Source organism: Schistocerca piceifrons, chromosome 3, assembly GCF_021461385.2.
Source record: "Schistocerca piceifrons isolate TAMUIC-IGC-003096 chromosome 3, iqSchPice1.1, whole genome shotgun sequence".
Lineage (NCBI taxonomy): Eukaryota > Metazoa > Arthropoda > Insecta > Orthoptera > Acrididae > Schistocerca > Schistocerca piceifrons.
In genome coordinates, this window is record NC_060140.1 from 928,976,965 (window position 1) to 928,999,761 (window position 22,797).

At 46.7% G+C, this 22,797-nt stretch overlaps 1 pseudogene; it reads right to left on the bottom strand.

The window, feature by feature from the left end:
* Positions 1-20,272: 20,272 nt before the first annotated feature.
* On the bottom strand, positions 20,273-20,366 carry LOC124791121 (annotated as a pseudogene).
* Between the last annotated feature and the right edge of the window lie 2,431 nt (positions 20,367-22,797).

The following is a 22,797-nucleotide window of genomic DNA, read 5'->3' on the forward strand; positions in this document are numbered from 1 at the left end:
TAAAATATACAGGAAAACTTCTGAATAATTACGTATCGTAGGTATATAGACTTTGTGACAGTGGTAAACATACTCATTCCATTTTGGATTAAATTTTAAAAGGAACATAAAATTGGACGTCATTTCGTTGGTAGCCCTAGTTTTCAGTCCATGAATAAAACAAATAAGGTTTCACTTGGCAGATGAAGACTTATTTTGGCGCTTCATGAGAAAATGTCGAGCAAGATTAAACGTAATATCTTCTTTATATGTGACATGCTTCTCTGTTTATCTTTCCTTTGTCCCCTTCGACCATGCTCTATTTAACTCACGTCAGACGCTGGAAGACGCAAAACGTTGCGTGCACGTTACTGCATAGTTCGGCCATCTGTTGGTAAAATTATGAAGTATTACGAAGCTTTCTTGTACGAGCGAGGCGAAGCGAGCGTAGCCGCGGCTGAGCGGCGAACTGGGCAACTTCGCCAGGCTTCCGTACTTCATGAATGAACTACTTCATTTGAATGCTTCACGGCAAAGAGTGAAATGAATGAAGTTGTTCACGGGAATGAACGAGTTCGAGCCATCTCTAACGCGATGTGTCTGGCTCACCGTCCTGGCAAACATAGAGTGCTGTGAAATTAGGCAACTACAGTTAGCCAAAAGAGCATACAAAAAATCCTAGACAACCTAGAACTATCTTCTGGTAAACCTTGCGGGATATAAGGTCGTGGTCCATGAAACTCTTCAGCTCCTAACGTTTCGTCCAGAGCTGCGCTGGACATCTTCAGAGGGGTGTTTCTCCTCCGATGAGTCTTGTCGACTCATCGGAGGAGAAAAACCCCTCTGAAGATGTCCAGCGCAGCTCTGGACGAAACGTTAGGAGCTGAAGAGTTTCATGGACCACGACCTTATATCCCGCAAGGTTTACCAGAAGATATGTCATCCGGTCGTGAAAGCCTTCATACTATAACCTAGAACTCCCTATACAACAAAACCTAGTACCTACAAACAGACTTAAATCCGGATAAAATGTTCTCGGGTTTCCAACCGCATCAATTGCTTAAAACTTCACGAGCTTTCGGCCAAGCACTCCTTGGCCATTGTCAAGTGGTATGACTGCCAGTGGGCTGTTGGTGCGCCCTTATATACGCTACCTGCCGGCTGTGACGTCACTGGTGCCCGTGACATTGCCATATATGGACATGTTTTGAGTCGGCGTTCGATATGCCCTCTTCAACCGAGCGATCGCTGGATCCCACGCAGCGCTGGGCTGCAAGCCACCGTCTCTATTCAGGGTGTTTGCGTTAATTTTTTTTTTCAATATCTTCCTTTATTAAACCGTCCCAGAAGCCGTTAGTGCGAGCCACGACAGAGGTGTCGTCAAATTTTATGTGGTGGCCGTTTTCTAACGCATGCTCAGCTAACGCAGATTCCTCTGGATAGCGTACGCGATAATACCTCCCACGTTCTTTCCTGCGTTGTTCCACAGTACGCAGTGTTTGTCCGATGTAGGCCTACCTCTGGCCACACTCACAAGGTATTTCGTAGACTCCAGGTGTTATGAGACCTATTGCGTCTTTAACTGGTCTCAGTGATTGACGGATTTTCGTTGGAGGGCTGAAGATTGATTTGATCCTGTGTCTTTTGAACATGCGGCTTATCTTGCCCGACGCAGAGCCACAGAATGGCAGCAAAGCAAGTTTCTTTTCCTGATCTTCGTCGGTGGTCTTATTCTGATATTTCCCAGAAATTTCTTCTTCCACTTGATGGGTGCTTTAGCCGTTATTCCTGAAAACGTTGCGTAGGTGGCTCAGTTCATGGGGCAGGTTATCGTCGTCTGATATTACTCTTGCACGATGCACCAATGTTTGTAATACTGTGCGCTTCTGTGCTGGATGATGAAGGTTCAAATGGCTCTGAGCACTATGGGACTCAACTGCTGTGGTTATCAGTCCCCTAGAACTTAGAACTACTTAAACCTAACTAACCTAAGGACAACACACACATCCATGCCCGAGGCAGGATTCGAACCTGCGACCGTAGCAGTCGCACGGTTCCGGACTGCGCGCCTAGAACCGCGAGACCACCGCGGCCGGCGGGATGATGATGGCTGGTGGCGTGCAGGTACAGGTCTGTGTGGGTGGGTTTTCTGTAGACGCTGTGGCCAAGGCACCCATTTCGTTTACGGCGGACAAGGACTTCGAGGAAGTGCAGTGCATTATCTTTTTCCACCTTCATGGTGAACCGGATATTACTGTTGATGCCATTGAGTTGTTCCAAAAACTCATCTAGTTTCTCGCGTCCGTGTGGATAAATGACGAACGTGTCGTCAACGTATCGAAAGAAACACTTCGGCTTCTATGGCGTAGTATCTATGGCAACATCTTCAAAAATCTCCATGAAGAGGTTTGCTGTACAGCTCCTGTAGTTTTAAGCAACTGACGCGGTTGGAAACCCAAGCCGGCCGTGGTGGCCAAGCGGTTAAAGGCGCTAAGTCTGGAACCGCGCGACCGCTACGGTCGCAGGTTCGAATCCTGCCTCGGGCATGGATGTGTGTGAAGTCCTTAGGTTAGTTATGTTTAAGTAGTTCTAAGTTCTACGGGACTAATGACCTGAGAAGTTAAGTCCCATAGTGCTCAGAGCCATTTGAACAATTTTTTGGAAACCCAAGAACATTTTATTCAATGTTATCGCCGAGAGACTCTGCATTCATACAGACTTACATCCATCTGTAAGTGAACATGTTGTTGTTGCTGTGGTCTTCAGTCCTGAGACTGGTTTGATGCAGCTTTCCATGCTACTCTATCCTGTGCAAGCTTCTTCATCTCCCAGTACCTACTGCAACCTACATCCTTCTGAATCTGCTTAGTGTATTCATCTCTTGGTCTCCCTCTACGATTTTTACCTTCCACGCTGCCCTCCAATGCTAAATTTGTGATCCCTTGATGCCTCAAAACATGTCCTACCAACTGAACCCTTCTTCTAGTCAAGTTGTGCCACAAACTCCTCTTCTCCCCAATCCTATTCAATACCTCCTCATTAGTTAGGTGATCTACCCACCTTATCTTCAGCATTATTCTGTAGCACCACATTTCAAAAGCTTCTATTCTCTTCTTGTCCAAACTGGTTATCGTCCATGTTTCACCTCCATACATGGCTACACTCCATACAAAGTCTTTCAGAAACGACTTCCTGATACTTAAATCTATACTCGATGTTAACAAATTTCTCTTCTTCAGAAACGATTTCCTTGCCATTGCCAGTCTACATTTTATATCCTCTTTACTTCGACCATCATCAGTTATTTTACTCCCTAAATAGCAAAACTCCTTTACTACTTTAAGTGTCTCATTTCCTAATCTAATCCCCTCAGCATCACCCGATTTCATTTGTCTACATTCCATGATCCTCGTATTGCTTTTGTTGATGTTCATCTTATATACTCCTTTCAAGACACTGTCCATTTCGTTCAACTGCTCTTCCAAGTCCTTTGCTGTCTGTGACAGAATTACGTCATCGGCGAACCTCAAAGTTTTTACTTCTTCTCCATGAATTTTAATACCTACTCCGAATTTTTCTTTTGTTTCCTTTACTGCTTGCTCAATATACAGATTGAATAACATCGGGGAGAGGCTACAACCCTGTCTCACTCCTTTCCCAATCACTGCTTCCCTTTCACGCCCCTCGACTCTTATAACTGCCATCTGGTTTCTGTACAAATTGTAAATAGCCTTTCGCTCCCTGTATTTTACCCCTGCCACCTTCAGAATTTGGAAGAGAGTATTCCAGTGAACGTTGTCAAGAGCTTTCTCTAAGTCTTAATCTTTCTTCTAAGATAATTCGTAAGGTTAGTATTGCCTCACGTGTTCAACATTTCTACGGAATCCAAACTGATCTTCCCCGAGGTCCGCTTCTACCAGTTTTTCCATTCGTCTGTAAAGAATTCGTGTTAGTATTTTGCAGCTGTGACTTATTAAACTGATAGTTCGGTAATTTTCGCATCTGTCAACACCTGCTTTCTTTGGGATTGGAATTATTATATTCTTCTTGAAGTCTGAGGGTATTTCGCCTGTCTCATACATCTTGCTCAGCAGATGGTAGAGTTTTGTCATGACTGGCTCTCCCAAGGCCATCAGTAGTTCTAATGGAATGTTGTCTACTCCCGGGGCCTTGTTTCGACTCAGGTCTTTCAGTGCTCTGTCAAACTCTTCACGCAGTATCTTATCTCCCATTTCATCTTCATCTACATCCTCTTCCATTTCCATAATATTGTCCTCAAGTACATCGCTCATGTATAAACCCTCTATATACTCCTTCCACCTTTCTGCCCTCCCTTCTTTGCTTAGAACTGGGTTGCCATCTGAGCTCTTGATATTCATACAAGTGGTTCTCTTATCTCCAAAGGTCTCTTTAATTTTCCTGTAGGCAGTATCTATCTTACCCCTAGTGAGACAAGCCTCTACATCCTTACATTTGTCCTCTAGCCATCCCTGCTTAGCCATTTTGCACTTCCTGTCGATCTCATTTTTGAGACGTTTGTATTCCTTTTTGCCTGCTTCATTTACTGCATTTTTATATTTTCTCCTTTCATCAATTAAATTCAATATTCTGTTTCCCAAGGATTTCTATTAGCCCTCGTCTTTTTACCTACTTGATCCTCTGCTGCCTTCACTACTTCATCCCTCAGAGCTACCCATTCTTCTTCTACTGTATTTCTTTCCCCCATTCCTGTCAATTGTTCCCTTATGCTCTCCCTGAAAGTCTCTACAACCTCTGGTTCTCAGTTTATCCAGGTCCCATCTCCTTAAATTCCCACCTTTTTGCAGCTTCTTCAGTTCAATCTGCAGTTCATAACCAATAGATTGTGGTCAGAATCCACATCTGCCCCTGGAAATGTCTTACAATTGAAAACCTGGTTCCTAAATCTCTGTCTTACCATTATATAATCTATCTGATACCTTTTAGTATCTCCAGGATTCTTCCAGGTATACAACCTTCTTTTATGATTCTTGAACCAAGTGTTAGCTATGATTAAGTTATGCTCTGTGCAAAATTCTACAAGGCGGCTTCCTCTTTCATTTCTTCCCCCCAATCCATATTCACCTACTATGTTTCCTTCTCTCCCTTTTCCTACTGACGAATTCCAGTCACCCATGACTATTAAATTTTCATCACCCTTCACTATCTGAATAATTTCTTTTATCTCGTCATACATTTCATCAATTTCTTCATCATCTGCAGAGCTAGTTGGCATATAAACTTGTACTACTGTAGTAGGCATGGGCTTTGAGTCTATCTTGGCCACAATAATGCGTTCACTATGCTGTTTGTAGTAGATAACCCACACTCCTATTTTTTTATTCATTATGAAACCTACTCCTGCATTACTCCTATTTGATTTTGTATTTATAACCCTGTAATCACCTGACCAAAAGTCTTGTTCCTCCTGCCACCGAACTTCACTAATTCCCACTATATCTAACTTTAACCTATCCATTTCCCTTTTTAAATTTTCTAACCTACTTGCCCGATTAAGGGATCTGACATTCCACACTGCGATCCGTAGAATGCCAGGTTTGTTTCTCCTGATAACGACGTCCTCTTGAGTAGTCCCAGCCCGGATATCCGAATGGGGGACTATTTTACCTCCGGAATATTTTACCCAAGAGGACGCCATCATCATTTAATCATACAGTGAAGCTGCATGTCCTCGGGAAAAGTTACGGCCGTAGTTTCCCCTTGCTTTCAGCCGTTCGCAGTACCAGCACAGCAAGGCCGTTTTGGTTAATGTTACAAGGCCAGATCAGTCAATCATCCAGACTGTTGCCCCTGCAACTACTGAAAAGGCTGCTGCCCCTCTTCAGAAACCACGCGTTTGTCTGGCCTCTCAACAGATACCCCACCGTTGTGGTTGCACCTGCGGTACGGCTGTCTGTATCGCTGAGGCACGCAAGCCTCCCCACCAATGACAAGGTCCATGGTTCATGGTGGAAGTGAACATAAGAACCAAAATTTGCTGGACGACCCCCATAAGATGATCGATACATTCGCAGCTCAGCGGACGTCCAGTTACGGTACTGGCGTGCAAATTCGAGCCTTCTTCGCCGATGGACATCAGCCACCACCAGGCGCCTGCTGTGGAGACTCGTGCGCGGCAACGTTCGCTGTAGGCTCGGTGAGGGGACGCTGTTGGTAGCCCCGTGGTTCCTGGGGGCGATCAGTTATCCAATATTTACACGTGCATTCACCCGCACACATCTCTGCAGCTGTTGTTCACACCTGTCATCTATGCCTCATGGTCAACTGCAGTTGCCCCGTGGTTCCTGGGGGCGATCAGTTATCCAATATTCACACGTGCGTTCACCCGCACACATCTCTGCAACTCTCGTTCACACCTGTCATCTATGCCTCATGGTCAACCGCAGTTGCCCCGTGGTTCCTGGGGGTGATCAGTTATCCAATATTCACACGTGCATTCACCCGCACACATCTCTGCAGCTGTCGTTCACACCTGTCATCCATGCCTCATGGTCAACTGCAGTTGCCCCGTGGTTCCTGGGGGCGATCAGTTATCCAATATTCACACGTGCGTTCACCCGCACACATCTCTGCAGCTGTCGTTCACACCTGTCATCTATGCCTCATGGTCAACCGCAGTTGCCCCGTGGTTCCTGGGGGCGATCAGTTATCCAATATTCACACGTGCGTTCACCCGCACACATCTCTGCAGCTGTCGTTCACACCTGTCATCTATGCCTCATGGTCAACCGCAGTTGCCCCGAGGTTCCTGGGGGTGATCAGTTATCCAATATTCACACGTGCGTTCACCCGCACACATCTCTGCAGCTGTTGTTCACACCTGTCATCTATGCCTCATGGTCAACCGCAGTTGCCCCACGAGGTTCCTGGGGGTGATCAGTTATCCAATATTCACACGTGCGTTCACCCGCACACATCTCTGCAGCTGTCGTTCACACCTGTCATCTATGCCTCATGGTCAACCGCAGTTGCCCCGTGGTTCCTGGGGGCGATCAGTTATCCAATATTCACACGTGCGTTCACCCGCACACATCTCTGCAGCTGTTGTTCACACCTGTCATCTATGCCTCATGGTCAACCGCAGTTGCCCCGAGGTTCCTGGGGGTGATCAGTTATCCAATATTCACACGTGTGTTCACCCGCACACATCTCTGCAGCTGTCGTTCACACCTGTCATCTATGCCTCATGGTCAACCGCAGTTGCCCCGTGGTTCCTGGGGGCGATCAGTTATCCAATATTCACACGTGCGTTCACCCGCACACATCTCTGCAGCTGTCGTTCACACCTGTCATCTATGCCTCATGGTCAACCGCAGTTGCCCCGTGGTTCCTGGGGGCGATCAGTTATCCAATATTCACACGTGCGTTCACACGCACACATCTCTGCAGCTGTCGTTCACACCTGTCATCTATGCCTCATGGTCAACAGCAGTTGCCTCTGTGACGGTTGTGGATAGCGCCATTTTGCCGTGCGCGATATACTTTAACTATGGTGGCACGCGAACTGTTTACAATCATAGCTATATCGGAAATGCTTCCACTCTTACAAGGGGAGATCGACAATTGTGAAATTCAGATTCGATTCATACTGCGCATAATAAAAGCTCATGGCCAGAGGTGTAGTGTGGCAAAGCACCAAGATGCACTTATCAGCCGTTGTCGAGAAAATCGACAGTTAAAAGAAACCGTTGCGGTGAAGTACTCTCTACGATTAATAACTTTTCACAGCGTCGTGGCGCAGTGGTAAGCGCGTGTGTTCGTAGTCCGAAGGTCGCCGGAACGAATCTCGCGCCATGCAATTTTTTTTATTATTAGTTTTTTGTAATTCAAATATATATATATATATATATATATATATATATATATATATGTATATGTATATGTATATATAAATGAATTGCTTATGCATGTTGGTGAAGGCGAATCTCTCTCCAATTGCACCGCCTCCATTTTTCCGTTTTTTTTAACAGGGGGTACCAAAGCTCTCCCGTCCGCACTGATTTTCGACGATGTTATAAGTTGCGCTAGGGACCGCATCTACCTTCTTTGGAAGTTAGCAGGCAACTACGCTGTTATGCGGCGGCTCGTTTAGGCCCATTCAACATCTGTCCTTCAAGTGTAACGAGCGAGTAACGGAGTTTATATTTCATACCTGCCACAGCAAATTTGTGTTCGTGGGGTCTCTATTCTAATTCGAACGTTTGACTTACGCTATACGTATTCGTTTCGGAATATCTTTTCTACCTCTTCCGTTAACTATACGTGGTTAACATTATGCAGACAATTAATAACATTTGTGAAATATAACTTTGTTTGCGGAAAACATAATGATGTTCGAAGTCGCCAGTTTTTCCACGACAAACGACTTTCAACAACTTATTATATGCATAATTGTTGCGTAATTCAAATATATATATATATATATATATATATATATATATATATATATATATATATATATATATATATATATATATATATATATATATATATATATATTTGACTTACAAAAGCCGGGCGCTGGTGGCCCAGCGGTTCTGGCGCTACAGTCTGGAACCGCGCGACCGCTACGGTCGCAGGTTCGAATCCTGCCTCGGGCATGAATGTTTGTGTTGTCGTTAGGTTTAAGTAGTTCTAAGTTCTAGGGGACTTATGACCACAGCAGTTGAGTCCATTGTGCTCAGAACCATTTTTTTAATTACAAAAAACAAATACTAAAAAAAATAGGTCGCACGGCGCGAAATTCGATCCGGCCACCTTCGGATTACGAACCCAAACGCTTACCGCTGCGCCACGACGCTGTAGAAAATTATTAATCGTGGAGAGTATTTAACCACAACGGTTTCTTTTAACTGTCGATTATCTCGACAACGGCTGAGAAGTGCATCTTGGTGCTTTGCCACATTACACCTCTGGCCATGAGCTTTTATTATGCGCAGTATGAATCGAATCTGAATTTCACAATTGGCGGCCTCCCCTTGTTAGTGTGAAAGCCAATGATCGTGCTCTCTTGGACGTCGGATAAATGGCTCCGTTTCAGCATTACGACAACAACTGCACTACTCACCGCGTCCCCCAGGCACGCTTTATAAACCTTCCACCGCTGGTGCCGCCTGCCGCCTCTTGTTGTCAGTCAGTGGTTATTGCACGCTGAAGTCGAACATAGGCGGTGGACACGTTAATGTGACTGGACCGTGTAATTTTTGCAATATATGCTAGACATCATGCATTTAATCGATCATTGCCTGTCAAAGACTGGCAGCTAGGGCTGTTATTAGGGCGGAGACAAAGCGACAGCCGACCGATTGCTATGACTATACAGTTTGACGACGGGACTATTCACTAGCTCTGACTCCAATAAATCGTATTACTTACTTAGAACACGGCGCAAATTTTGTGATTATTACCTCAACTGCAGTGGTCGGCTTGCAGATTTTAATACAGTTCATCGTAAGTTATTACAGTCAAGTAAACTTCTATTCTCGACTCCAAACAATCTAACTCCCATGAATGAAGCGTTGTATCTTCCGAATTGTGTGTCGTATTAAAAAAATGGTTCAAATGGCTCTGAGCACTATGGGACTTAACATCTGTGGTCATCAGTCCCCTAGAACTTAGAACTGCTTAAACCTAACTAACCTAAGGACAGCACACAACACCCAGTCATCACGAGGCAGAGAAAATCCCTGACCCCGCCGGGAATCGAACCCGGGAACCGGGGCGTGGGAAGCGAGAACGCTACCGCACGACCACGAGATGCGGACGGTGTCGTATTAGGTTGGTATATAAGTTCGTAGCGTTTTTCCGTAAGTTTAATAAACACCACAAATACACATAACAGAGGCTCTAGTCTTCAATAATTTGTCCTCCTTCACTGGTACACTCCTGGAAATGGAAAAAAGAACACATTGACACCGGTGTGTCAGACCCACCATACTTGCTCCGGACACTGCGAGAGGGCTGTACAAGCAATGATCACACGCAAGGCACAGCGGACACACCAGGAACCGCGGTGTTGGCCGTCGAATGGCGCTAGCTGCGCAGCATTTGTGCACCGCCGCCGTCAGTGTCAGCCAGTTTGCCGTGGCATACGGAGCTCCATCGCAGTCTTTAACACTGGTAGCATGCCGCGACAGCGTGGACGTGAACCGTATGTGCAGTTGACGGACTTTGAGCGAGGGCGTATAGTGGGCATGCGGGAGGCCGGGTGGACGTACCGCCGAATTGCTCAACACGTGGGGCGTGAGGTCTCCACAGTAAATCCATGTTGTCGCCAGTGGTCGGCGGAAGGTGCACGTGCCCGTCGACCTGGGACCGGACCGCAGCGACGCACGTATGCACGCCAAGACCGTAGGATCCTACGCAGTGCCGTAGGGGACCGCACCGCCACTTACCAGCAAATTAGGGACACTGTTGCTCCTGGGGTATCGGCGAGGACCATTCGCAACCGTCTCCATGAAGCTGGCTACGGTCCCGCACACCGTTAGGCCGTCTTCCGCTCACGCCCCAACATCGTGCAGCCCGCCTCCAGTGGTGTCGCGACAGGCGTGAATGGAGGGACGAATGGAGACGTGTCGTCTTCAGCGATGAGAGTCGCTTCTGCCTTGGTGCCAATGATGGTCTTATGCGTGTTTGGCGCCGTACAGGTGAGCGCCACAATCAGGACTGCATACGACCGAGGCACACAGGGCCAACACCCGGCATCATGGTGTGGGGAGCGATCTCCTACACTGGCCGTACACCACTGGTGATCGTCGAGGGGACACTGAATAGTGCACGGTACATCCAAACCGTCATCGAACCCATCGTTCTACCATTCCTAGACCGGCAAGGGACCTTGCTGTTCCAACAGGACAATGCACGTCCGCATGTATCGTATCCCGTGCCGCCCAACTTGCTCTAGAAGGTGTAAGTCAACTACCCTGGCCAGCAAGATCTCCGGATCTGTCCCCCATTGAGCATGTTTGGGACTGGATGAAGCGTCGTCTCACGCGGTCTGCACGTCCAGCACGAACGCTGGTCCAACTGAGGCGCCAGGTGGAAATAGCATGGCAAGCCGTTCCACAGGACTACATCCAGCATCTCTACGATCGTCTCCATGGGAGAATAGCAGCCTGCATTGCTGCGAAAGGTGGATATACACTGTACTAGTGCCGACATTGTGCATGCTCTGTTGCCTGTGTCTATGTGCCTGTGGTTCTGTCAGTGTGATCATGTGATGTATCTGACCCCAGGAATGTGTCAATAAAGTTTCCCCTTCCTGGGACAATGAATTCACGGTATTCTTATTTCAATTTCCAGGAGTGTATTTACAACAGTCCACAGCTCGTAGTCATGCGGTAGCGTTCTCGCTTCCCGAGCACGGGGTCCCGGATTCGATTCCCGTCGGAGTCAGGGATTTTCACCTGCGTCGAGATGACCGGGTGTTGTTGTGTCGTCTTCATCGTTCATCCCCATTACGGTCGGAGGAAGGCAATGGCAAACCACCTCCGGTAGGACCTTGCCTAGGTGCGGGTCTCCTGCATCGTTCCCTATGCTCTGTGATTGAGTATGGGACTTCATCAACACTATTTACAACACTCTGCCAACGCTGGGGTAGCTTTTCGGTTCTACGACTGCAGAAATCACGTGGTTTTGTGGTGAAGACCTCGTCAAGCCATGTTACTGGAAGGGAAGTTCCTTGAAAGTTGTTCGGTAGAGAGAGGAAAAGCTGAAAATCTAAGGGTTCAAAATCGTGTGAAGAGGTGGGTGCGGAATGATCTCCCAATCCAACTCCTGTGCAGTGTTTTTTGCCAGTTTAGCAGAATGCCTGTGTGTATTATCTCGGAGTACAATCGCTTCACGCAGTCTTCCTGGTCGTTGTTCTTGAATTACGTCTGCAAGACGTCTCAGTTGTTGACAATAAATGTCCTCAGCTATGGTTACATCTCGGGGAAGCAATTCGTAGTACACCACACCGTCGCTGTTCCATCAGAAGCATAAAATTATCTTTCGTGGATGCGCGCAGCTTTTTTACTAGGATTTGCTGCTTTGTTAGGGCTCAACCATTCGTTCCGTCTCCTTACGTTGGCATAACGATACATTTCCCGTCATCAGTAACAATACATTGTAGGAATGGTTGGTCTTGTTCACGAGCCAACTGATGACAAGCAGGCAGAGATTCACATATGGCCCCTCCTCATATTTGTGATTTTGGCTTAGAGAATGCGGTACCCACACAGCCGATTTTTGAACCTTCCCCATTGCATGCAAACGTCGCACGATGGTAGAATAATCACAGTTCACCGCATTTGACAGTTCTCGAGTACACTGACGTGGATCATTGTTGATTAAAGCATTCTAATCATCCTCATCAAACCGCGAAGGTTTTCCTGAATATGGACAGTCACTAATGTCACAATAATCCTCCTTAAAACGAGAAAACCATTTTCTTGCGTGCTTTATCCAATGGCAATATCAGCATACACGCCGCAAACATTTATGGCTGCCTCCGCAGTGTCTCCCCACTATTGAACTCAACTCAAACAGAAGAATACACGTATATCGAAAATGTTCCAATTTCTTCTCTTGGCATTCCATTTTCTAGCTTCCACAGCTTCACTCACTATCTCCAGGTGACAAGATGACAATATGGAAACTCAAATAGCAACAGCAAACCACAAATAAAAAACGACAGTCGATAAATAAACCCCTAGCAACCGGAATGTTAACATGATAAACAAAAACGCTACGAACTTATGCACAAACCTAATACAGTGATATAATTTTGCAGGTACGTTCAGTCTCATATGTGGATACTGTCTGCATAAAGCATTGCGAATGGTGTAAGTAGTAAAGAAGTAACAAATTAAGACGTCATACCTGATGTTGCAGATTTAGTCCAGGTACAACGAAATGCAGTAGGCGATTAACTTTTTCCTTTAGTAATTTTGTGGGAGGGAGGGGGGCGGTGTAAGGGGAAAAGATTTCCTAAAAGTTTGAAATTATGTGTAAAGTTCGTTGGAATTCGCTAAGTGCTCTCATTTTCAAATAAGGGATGAACAAAGTCCGGATATTTGCACGCTCTGAGTTGCACTGTGCAGTGGCCTTGCCGCAGTGGATACGCCGGTTCCCGTCAGATCACCGAAGTTAAGCGCTGTCGGGCGTGGGCGCCACTTGGATGCATGACCATCCGGGCCGCCATGCGCTGTTGCGATTTTTCGGGGTGCACTCAGCCTCGTGATGCCAATTGAGGAGCTATTCCACCGAATAGACAGTGTCAATATTTTTAAAACTCTGCAGTGTTCGTTATATTGCACAAACTGTCAATACCGAACTCGGACAGTGAAATTATTACACAATACCCAGTGTGCGAACACTCAAATGTGACCACCTACTGAGCAACCCCTGTGCGTCTGGGGGTTAGAATAGGCTTGAGGTATTCTGCCTGTTGTAAGAGGCGACCAAAAGGACTCTAACACTTTCCAGCCCTATGAGTTCAGGTCCCATTCTATGGTTTGACCTGCCACTTTCAAAATTCTACAGAAGTGCGGGCCATATGTAGAAGGACACCTTTGCCCCCCTTCTTGCAGCGGTGTACCGTAGGTCTCTAGAAGAGCGTAGCGTTCCAAAGGATTGGAAAAGGGCACAGGTCATCCCCGTTTTCAAGAAGGGACGTCGAGCAGATGTGCAGAACTATAGACCTATATCTCTAACGTCGATCAGTTGTAGAATTTTTGAACACGTATTGTGTTCGAGTATAATGACTTTTTTGGAGACTAGAAATCTACTCTGTAGGAATCAGCATGGGTTTCGAAAAAGACGATCATGTGAAACCCAGCTCGCGCTATTCGTCCACGAGACTCAGAGGACCATAGATACGGGTTCACAGGTAGATGCCGTGTTTCTTGACTTCCGCAAGGCGTTCGATACAGTTCCCCACAGTCGTTTAATGAACGAAGTAAGAGCATATGGACTATCAGACCAATTGTGTGATTGGATTGAGGAGTTCCTAGATAACAGGACGCAGCATGTCATTCTCAATGGAGAGAAGACTTCCGAAGTAAGAGTGATTTCAGGTGTGCCGCAGGGGAGTGTCATAGGACCGTTGCTATTCACAATATACATAAATGACCTTGTGGATGACATTGGAAGTTCACTGAGGCTTTTTGCGGATGATGCTGTGGTGTATCGAGAGGTTGTAACAATGGAAAATTGTACTGAAATGCAGGAGGATGTGCAGCGAATTGCCGTATGGTGCAGGGAATGGCAATTGAATCTCAATGTAGACAAGTGTAATGTGCTGCGAATACACAGAAAGATAGATCCTTTATCATTTAGCTACAAAATAGCAGGTCAGCAACTGGAAGCAGTTAATACCATAAATTATCTGGGAGTACGCATTAGGAGTGATTTAAAATGGAATGATCATATAATGTTGATAGTCGGTAAAGCAGATGCCAGACTGAGATTCATTGGAAGAATCCTAAGGAAATGCAATCCGAAAACAAAGGAAGTAGGTTACAGTACGCTTGTTCGCCCACTGCTTGAATACTGCTCAGCAGTGTGGGATCCGTACCAGATAGGGTTGATAGAAGATATAGAGAAGATCCAACGGAGAGCAGCGCGCTTCGTTACAGGATCATTTAGTAATCGCGAAAGCGTTACGGAGATCATAGATAAACTCCAGTGGAAGACTCTGCAGGAGAGACGCTCAGTAGCTCGGTACGGGCTTTTGTCAAAGTTTCGAGAACATACCTTCACCGAAGAGTCAAGCAGTATATTGCTCCCTCCTACGTATATCTCACGAAGAGACCATGAGGATAAAATCAGAGAGATTAGAGCCCACACAGAGGCATACCGACAATCTTTCTTTCCACGAACAATACGAGAATGGAATAGAAGGGAGAACCGATAGAGGTACTCAAGGTACCCTCCGCCACACACCGTCAGGTGGCTTGCGGAGTATGGATGTAGATGTAGATGTAGAATAGTAGCGGCTCCGGTCAAAGAAAACTATCATAACGATTGGGAGACCGGTGTGCTGACCACATGCCCCTCCTATCCGCACCCTCATCTGAGGATGACACGGCGGTCGGATGGTCCCCATGGGCCACTTGTGGCCTGAAGACGGAGTGCCAGTGCTTTGTGAGTTATAGCCTACTGCCTGAAGACATATATAAAGTTTCTAACTGCGATACCTGGCTTATCGTATTCAACATTAACATAAGATTATAGCTGTTAATGAGCAGGCTATGACAGCATTTTAAATTCGATCGATAGCCATGTTGTTGTTGTTGTTGTTGTTGTGGTCTTCAGTCCTGAGACTGGTTTGATGCAGCTCTCCATGCTACTCTATCCTGTGCAAGCTTCTTCATCTCCCAGTACCTACTGCGACCTACATCCTTCTGAATCTGCTTGGTGTATTCATCTCTTGGTCTCCCTCTACGATTTTTACCCTCCACGCTGCCCTCCAATGCTAAATTTGTGATGCCTCAAAACATCTCCTACCAACCGATCCCTTCTTCTAGTCAAGTTGTGCCACAAACTTCTCTTCTCCCCAATCCTATTCAGTACCTCCTCATTAGTTACGTGATCTACCCACCTTATCTTCAGCATTCTTCTGTAGCACCACATTTCGAAAGCTTCTATTCTCTTCTTGTCCAAACTAGTTATCGTCCATGTTTCACTTCCGTACACGGCTACACTCCATACAAATACTTTCAGAAACGACTTCCTGACACTTAAATCTATACTTGGTATTAACAAATTTCTCTTCTTGAGAAATGCTTTCCTTGCCATTGCCAGTCTACATTTCATATCCTCTCTACTTCTACCATCATCGGTTATTTTACTCCCTAAACAGCAAAACTCCTTTACTACTTTAAGTGTCTCATTTCCTAACCTAATTCCCTCAGCATCACCCGACTTAATTTGACTACATTCCATTATCCTCGTTTTGCTTTTGTTGATGTTCATCTTATATCCTCCTTTCAAGACACTGTCCATTCCGTTCAACTGCTCTTCGAAGTCCTTTGCTGTCTCTGACAGAATTACAATGTCATCGGCGAACCTCAAAGTTTTTACTTCTTCTCCATGAATTTTAATACCTACTCCGAATTTTTCTTTTGTTTCCTTTACTGCTTGCTCAATATACAGATTGAATAACATCGGGGAGAGGCTACAACCCTGTCTCACTCCTTTCCCAACCACTGCTTCCCTTTCATGCCCCTCGACTCTTATAACTGCCATCTGGTTTCTGTACAAATTGTAAATAGCCTTTCGCTCCCTGTATTTTACCCCTGCCACCTTCAGAATTTGAAAGAGAGTATTGCAGTTAACATTGTCAAAAACTTTCTCTACGTCTACAAATGCTAGAAACGTAGGTTTGCCTCTTCTTACCGTTAGTAGTACAGACGGGCCTCCGCAGCGAAATAATGACGGATATGGGCTGTTGTTGACGCTACGGCTTAATCACTTATCAGGGGAAACCGTGACTGGGCTTTTAGAACAATGGAAATTGATTGCCTGATCCGCTTCCTGTGTGAAAACGGAAATGGGTATGTTACGATATGCCATCTTCAAGGAAAACACGTGCACAGTAAATGATTACAAGACCGCACGCATTGGCAGTGTTGTATCGCGAGGAAAATTGACATCTGTCTCAGTGGCACTACTCAATACTCCTTAAAAGCTATGGACAACGTCGCTTGTGTTGCTGATCACCCCGAGCGACGTCTACCTTACTGGACATGGCGTTTCAAGGCAGCTGTTCATGCCGCAAGGCTGGAATCGTATTGCAGTTGTTTCAGTAATACGATGTATGCTACTTTAAGTCCTGGCCCCAATGTCTCCGGATAGTGTTCATATCCATATCCACATCCACTTTCGTGACCAATGGGTTGCAGGATGAATGATCATTTGGCTAAACCAGTCCTCCGAGATACGCTTTCTTCCAGGGATATTATTTGAGCAAAGTAAGCAGGAGAACTTCTGTGATATTTGCAGATTAAGAGACAGATTAGAAGGAAGGTCAGCGTTGGCCGTAATGTTAATGGTTTATTGATAGCAAAATCGATTTTCAACCACATAGTGATCATCTTCCGTGCTGTGGTGTACAAATTAAACTCATAGGCACTGGTATCAAGTTATTATCAGTAACCAAAGCCAAGAAACGATCAAAACTTGTTTGCTGATAATAACTTGATACCAGTGCCTATGAATTTAATTTGTACACCACAGCACTGAAGATGATCACTATGTGGTTGAAAATCGATTTTTCTATCAATAAACTATCAATATTACTGCCAACACTGACCTTCCTTCTAATTTCACGTATATGGTCGTTGTGCACACAGCACTCCATGGAGTCGCCAACCAATAAGAGACAGGTGTTGACTGAAATGAATCTGTCAGGCTGGTTTCTAAGTCGTGCCAAGGTAGCACATTTGGTGATATCAATGTCCGCGAAAGCAGGTTCCAGTTTCGTGTCACAGTCCGTCAGTAAGCTTAAAACCACTGCAGAATGAAGGATTCGTGATTGAAAGTTGGGATGCGCGGCAACATACGGCTCGTGAATCACCTCCTTGAATTCTGTAGTGATTGCACGAACTATACAGGAACTAACCATACAAGGTAGGTCTTCACAGACGGAGTTTACTTCAGTTACAATTTAGGGACTGAGATGACGTGATCGATGAATAGAACTATTCTTTCGTCTCCGACTGCAGAAGACATCTTCGGAGGCAAATGCCGTTTTACCTCCGAAGATGTCTGTTGCAGTCGGAGAGGAAACGTCAGAGAATAGTTTTATCCAGGATGTTGTAGAGGAGACTTAGAAGTTAATGTGTTGATGAGGAACCCATATCCGGTAATGTACTGTTTGCTTGTACAATAATTTTGAAGATCGGGTCATTTTCAAATCTCTCGCTCCACAGCAAGCACACAGCGAAGACAATGAGCGGTGACCTGGTGCTCTACAGGAACCCATGGTTTCGACGGTGTTCCGAGTACTGGTCGTCGGGTTCTCTTCTATGTGACGAAGGACGTCCTGTTCAAAGCCGAGAGTGCGGCGCGTCCATTCGGAAAGTTGCGGACGTACCAGTTTCTCGCAGCCGTTGCTGTAGTCGACGAAAATAGTATGCGACGTCGTAACAACAACAAGGCCTTACTAAGAGACCTTCTTCTCAGTTCGTGCGCGTACCGCGAAGTGATTCGATCTTACAACTTGTTTTGTATTCAAACAGTATGTTTCCAGACTTGGTAAATAAAAATGTCGTATGATTAGGGCCTCCCGTCGGGTAGACTAAAAAAAATGGCTCTGAGCACTATGGGACTCAACTGCTGAGGTCATTAGTCCCCTAGAACTTAGAACTAGTTAAACTTAACTAACCTAAGGACATCACAAACATCCATGCCCGAGGCAGGATTCGAACCTGCGACCGTAGCGGTCTTACGGTTCCAGACTGCAGAGCCTTTAACCGCACGGCCACTTCGGCCGGCTCGGGTAGACTGTTCGCCGAGTGCAAGTCTTTCGATTTAACGCCGCTTCGACGACTTGCGCGTCGATGGCGATGAAATGATGATGATTAGGACAACACAACACCCAGAAATCTCCCACCCAGCCGGGAATCGAACCCGGGCACTTAGGATTGACATTCTGTCGCGCTGACCATTTCTTTTTTTGTTTTTTTGTTCTATATTGTTCGTTGAATTTGTTTGTGGCGGACGTCCGATGACCGATGACACTCGTTAAGGTTGTTCGTTGATCCGTTCGCTCAGTTTTTTTACACTCCTGGAAATGGAAAAAAGAACACATTGACACCGGTGTGTCAGACCCACCATACTTGCTCCGGACACTGCGAGAGGGCTGTACAAGCAATGATCACACGCACGGCGCAGCGGACACACCAGGAACCGCGGTGTTGGCCGTCGAATGGCGCTAGCTGCGCAGCATTTGTGCACCGCCGCCGTCAGTGTCAGCCAGTTTGCCGTGGCATACGGAGCTCCATCGCAGTCTTTAACACTGGTAGCATGCCGCGACAGCGTGGACGTGAACCGTATGTGCAGTTGACGGACTTTGAGCGAGGGCGTATAGTGGGCATGCGGGAGGCCGGGTGGACGTACCGCCGAATTGCTCAACACGTGGGGCGTGAGGTCTCCACAGTACATCGATGTTGTCGCCAGTGGTCGGCGGAAGGTGCACGTGCCCGTCGACCTGGGACCGGACCGCAGCGACGCACGGATGCACGCCAAGACCGTAGGATCCTACGCAGTGCCGTAGGGGACCGCACCGCCACTTCCCAGCAAATTAGGGACACTGTTGCTCCTGGGGTATCGGCGAGGACCATTCGCAACCGTCTCCATGAAGCTGGGCTACGGTCCCGCACACCGTTAGGCCGTCTTCCGCTCACGCCCCAACATTGTGCAGCCCGCCTCCAGTGGTGTCGCGACAGGCGTGAATGGAGGGACGAATGGAGACGTGTCGTCTTCAGCGATGAGAGTCGCTTCTGCCTTGGTGCCAATGATGGTCGTATGCGTGTTTGGCGCCGTGCAGGTGAGCGCCACAATCAGGACTGCATACGACCGAGGCACACAGGGCCAACACCCGGCATCATGGTGTGGGGAGCGATCTCCTACACTGGCCGTACACCACTGGTGATCGTCGAGGGGACACTGAATAGTGCACGGTACATCCAAACCGTCATCGAACCCATCGTTCTACCATTCCTAGACCGGCAAGGGAACTTGCTGTTCCAACAGGACAATGCACGTCCGCATGTATCCCGTGTCACCCAACGTGCTCTAGAAGGTGTAAGTCAACTACCCTGGCCAGCAAGATTTCCGGATCTGTCCCCCATTGAGCATGTTTGGGACTGGATGTAGCGTCGTCTCACGCGGTCTGCACGTCCAGCACGAACGCTGGTCCAACTGAGGCGCCAGGTGGAAATGGCATGGCAAGCCGTTCCACAGGACTACATCCAGCATCTATACGATCGTCTCCATGGGAGAATAGCAGCCTGCATTGCTGCGAAAGGTGGATATACACTGTACTAGTGCCGACATTGTGCATGCTCTGTTGCCTGTGTCTATGTGCCTGTGGTTCTGTCAGTGTGATCATGTGATGTATCTGACCCCAGGAATGTGTCAATAAAGTTTCCCCTTCCTGGGACAATGAATTCACGGTGTTCTTATTTCAATTTCCAGGAGTGTATTACAGAGGGTAGCTAAACCGTCTGACCGAACACGCTGAGTTACCGTGCCGGCGATATATATAAAAAATGTGGGACGCTTCACGATTTTGCGTGTCATCCATGCTAATCTTCTCTGTATTGTTCCAAATTTAGAATATGTACCGCCGAAGCGAGTACGCCACTCAGGTACCGGGGGCGGACTCCAGAGTTGGTTTCTCTATGAAAACTTTATGTACTTAGTCCCCCCCCCCCCCCCCTACAAACATGGCAGAGGAATTGCGAAACACATGAAGCACAATTTTAAAGAATATTTGCGAAATTTGGCACTCTGTAAGTAATTTTGGTCGTCAAATTACAATTAGCTCAGCACCCTGGCAATTCTTTCAATTCACCACTCTCATCAAACGCACCAACGGTGTACTCGTATAAAAATAAAATGGTTGTCGGGCTAAATCGCACAATAACTTTCAACATTTTATAGTCTTTTAGGTTTTATTTGTTACTTGGCGCCGGCCGCTGTGGCCGAGCGCTACTAGGCGCTTCAGTCCGGAACTGCTACGGTCACAGGTTCGAATCCTGCCTCGGGCATGGATGTATGTGATGTCCTTAGGTTAGTTGGGTTTAAGTAGTTCTACGTCTAGGGGACTGATGACCTCAGATGTTAAGTCCCGTAGTGCTCAGAGCCGTTTGAACCATATGTAACTTGTCCCGCCGAACACGTTTTTAGTTTCTTGTAATGGAGAGGCAATGCACCTTTGGTGGAAGGTTTTGTATTACGCTGTGCAACAGTTGTCGACGGTGTGCTGAAGGAAACAAATACTCTTTTGCTATTCCAATGTTGCCAGACTTAGGTGACATAAAAGTAAAACAGCTATCACGTTTTGCTTACTTTCGCTCCATATCTCACGGTGTAGCATTTATGGCTTGGGCCTGAACCCAAATGTGAAGTTATCCAAAGCCAAAAGCATGTACAGCACCGAGAAGACATGGTCATATGTCAATGTAACATGGTACATATAAACACCATGGGCGGATATATAAATGGTTACAGCTACAGTTTTCTGTGACTGGTAGAACAGTGATCAGAGTGCATTAGTGTAGTTTGCTATCAGGCCCCGTAGGGTATGTAAGGGGCGTGAAGAGCATCACATGATCGCTGAGAGCGACATGGAGACGCGGTATAATCGTCTTACACAGCATTATCAGCACCTCATAGAGTTACAAAAGGGTCTCATTGTGGGAGTCTTTTGGTCAGATGGTTGAATGTGCAACATCCAAGATTGTGGGGGGGATCATGTGTGACAGTGGTCGGCGCGTATCTCCGGTCGGGGTTCTGGTTGGCCACATCAGACCAACACAAGAGAGGATCACCATATTGTGCATTAGCAGTAAACATGTGACTTCTGAAATTTTCCCGGCGTATTTCTTCTTCTAATAATTTCCGGGTATGCAGCCGGATCCCGTCGACGGGATCCGGCTGCATACCCGGAAATTATTAGAAGCAGTAAACATATTCCAACCCCTTCATACACTACCACAGTAAACATATTCCAACCCCTTCATACACTACTGGCCATTAAAATTGCTACACCACGAAGATGACGTGCTACAGACGCGAAATTTAACCGACGGGAAGAAGATGCTGTGATATGCAAATGATTAGCTTTTCATAGCATTCACACAAGGTTGGCGCCGGTGGCGACACCTATAACGTGCTCACATGAGGAAAGTTTCCAACCGATTTCTCATACACAAACAGCAGTTGACCGGCGTTGCCTGGTGAAACGTTGTTGTGATGCCTCGTCTAAGGAGGAGAAATGCGTACCATCTCGTTTCCGAATTTGATAGAGGTCGGATTGTAGCCTATCGCGATTGCGGTTTATCGTATGGCGACATTGCTGCTCGCGTTGGTCGAGATCCAGCAGACTGTTAGCAGAATATGGAATCGGTGGGTTCAGGAGGGTAATACGGAAGGCCGTGCTGGATCCCAACGGCATCTTATCCGCATGGCTGTGACGGATCGTGCAGCCACGTCTCAATCCCTGAGTCAACAGATGGGGACGTTTGTAAGACAACAACCATCTGCACGAACAGTTCGACGACGTTTGCAGCAGCATGGACTATCAGCTCGGAGACCATGGCTGTTGTTACCCTTGACGCTGCATCACAGACAGGAGCTACACAGCGACGAACGGATGGCAAAACGTCATTTTCTCGGATGAATCCAGGTTCTGTTTACAGCATCATGATAGTCGGATCCGTGTTTGGCGACATCGCGGTGAACGCACATTGGAAGCGTGTATTCGTCATCGCCATACTGGCGTATCACCCGGCGTGGTGGTATGGGGTGCCATTGGTTACACGTCTCGGTCACCTCTTGTTCGTATTGACGGCACTTTCAACAGTGGACGTTACATTTCAGATGTGGCTCTACCGTTCATTCGATCCCTGCGAAACCCTACATTTCAGCAGGATAATGCACGACCGCATGTTGCAGGTCCTGTACGCGTCTTTCTGGATACAGAAAATGTTCGACGGTGCGCTGGCCAGCACATTCTCCAGATCTCTCACCAACTGAAAACGTCTGGTCAATGATGGCTGAGCAACT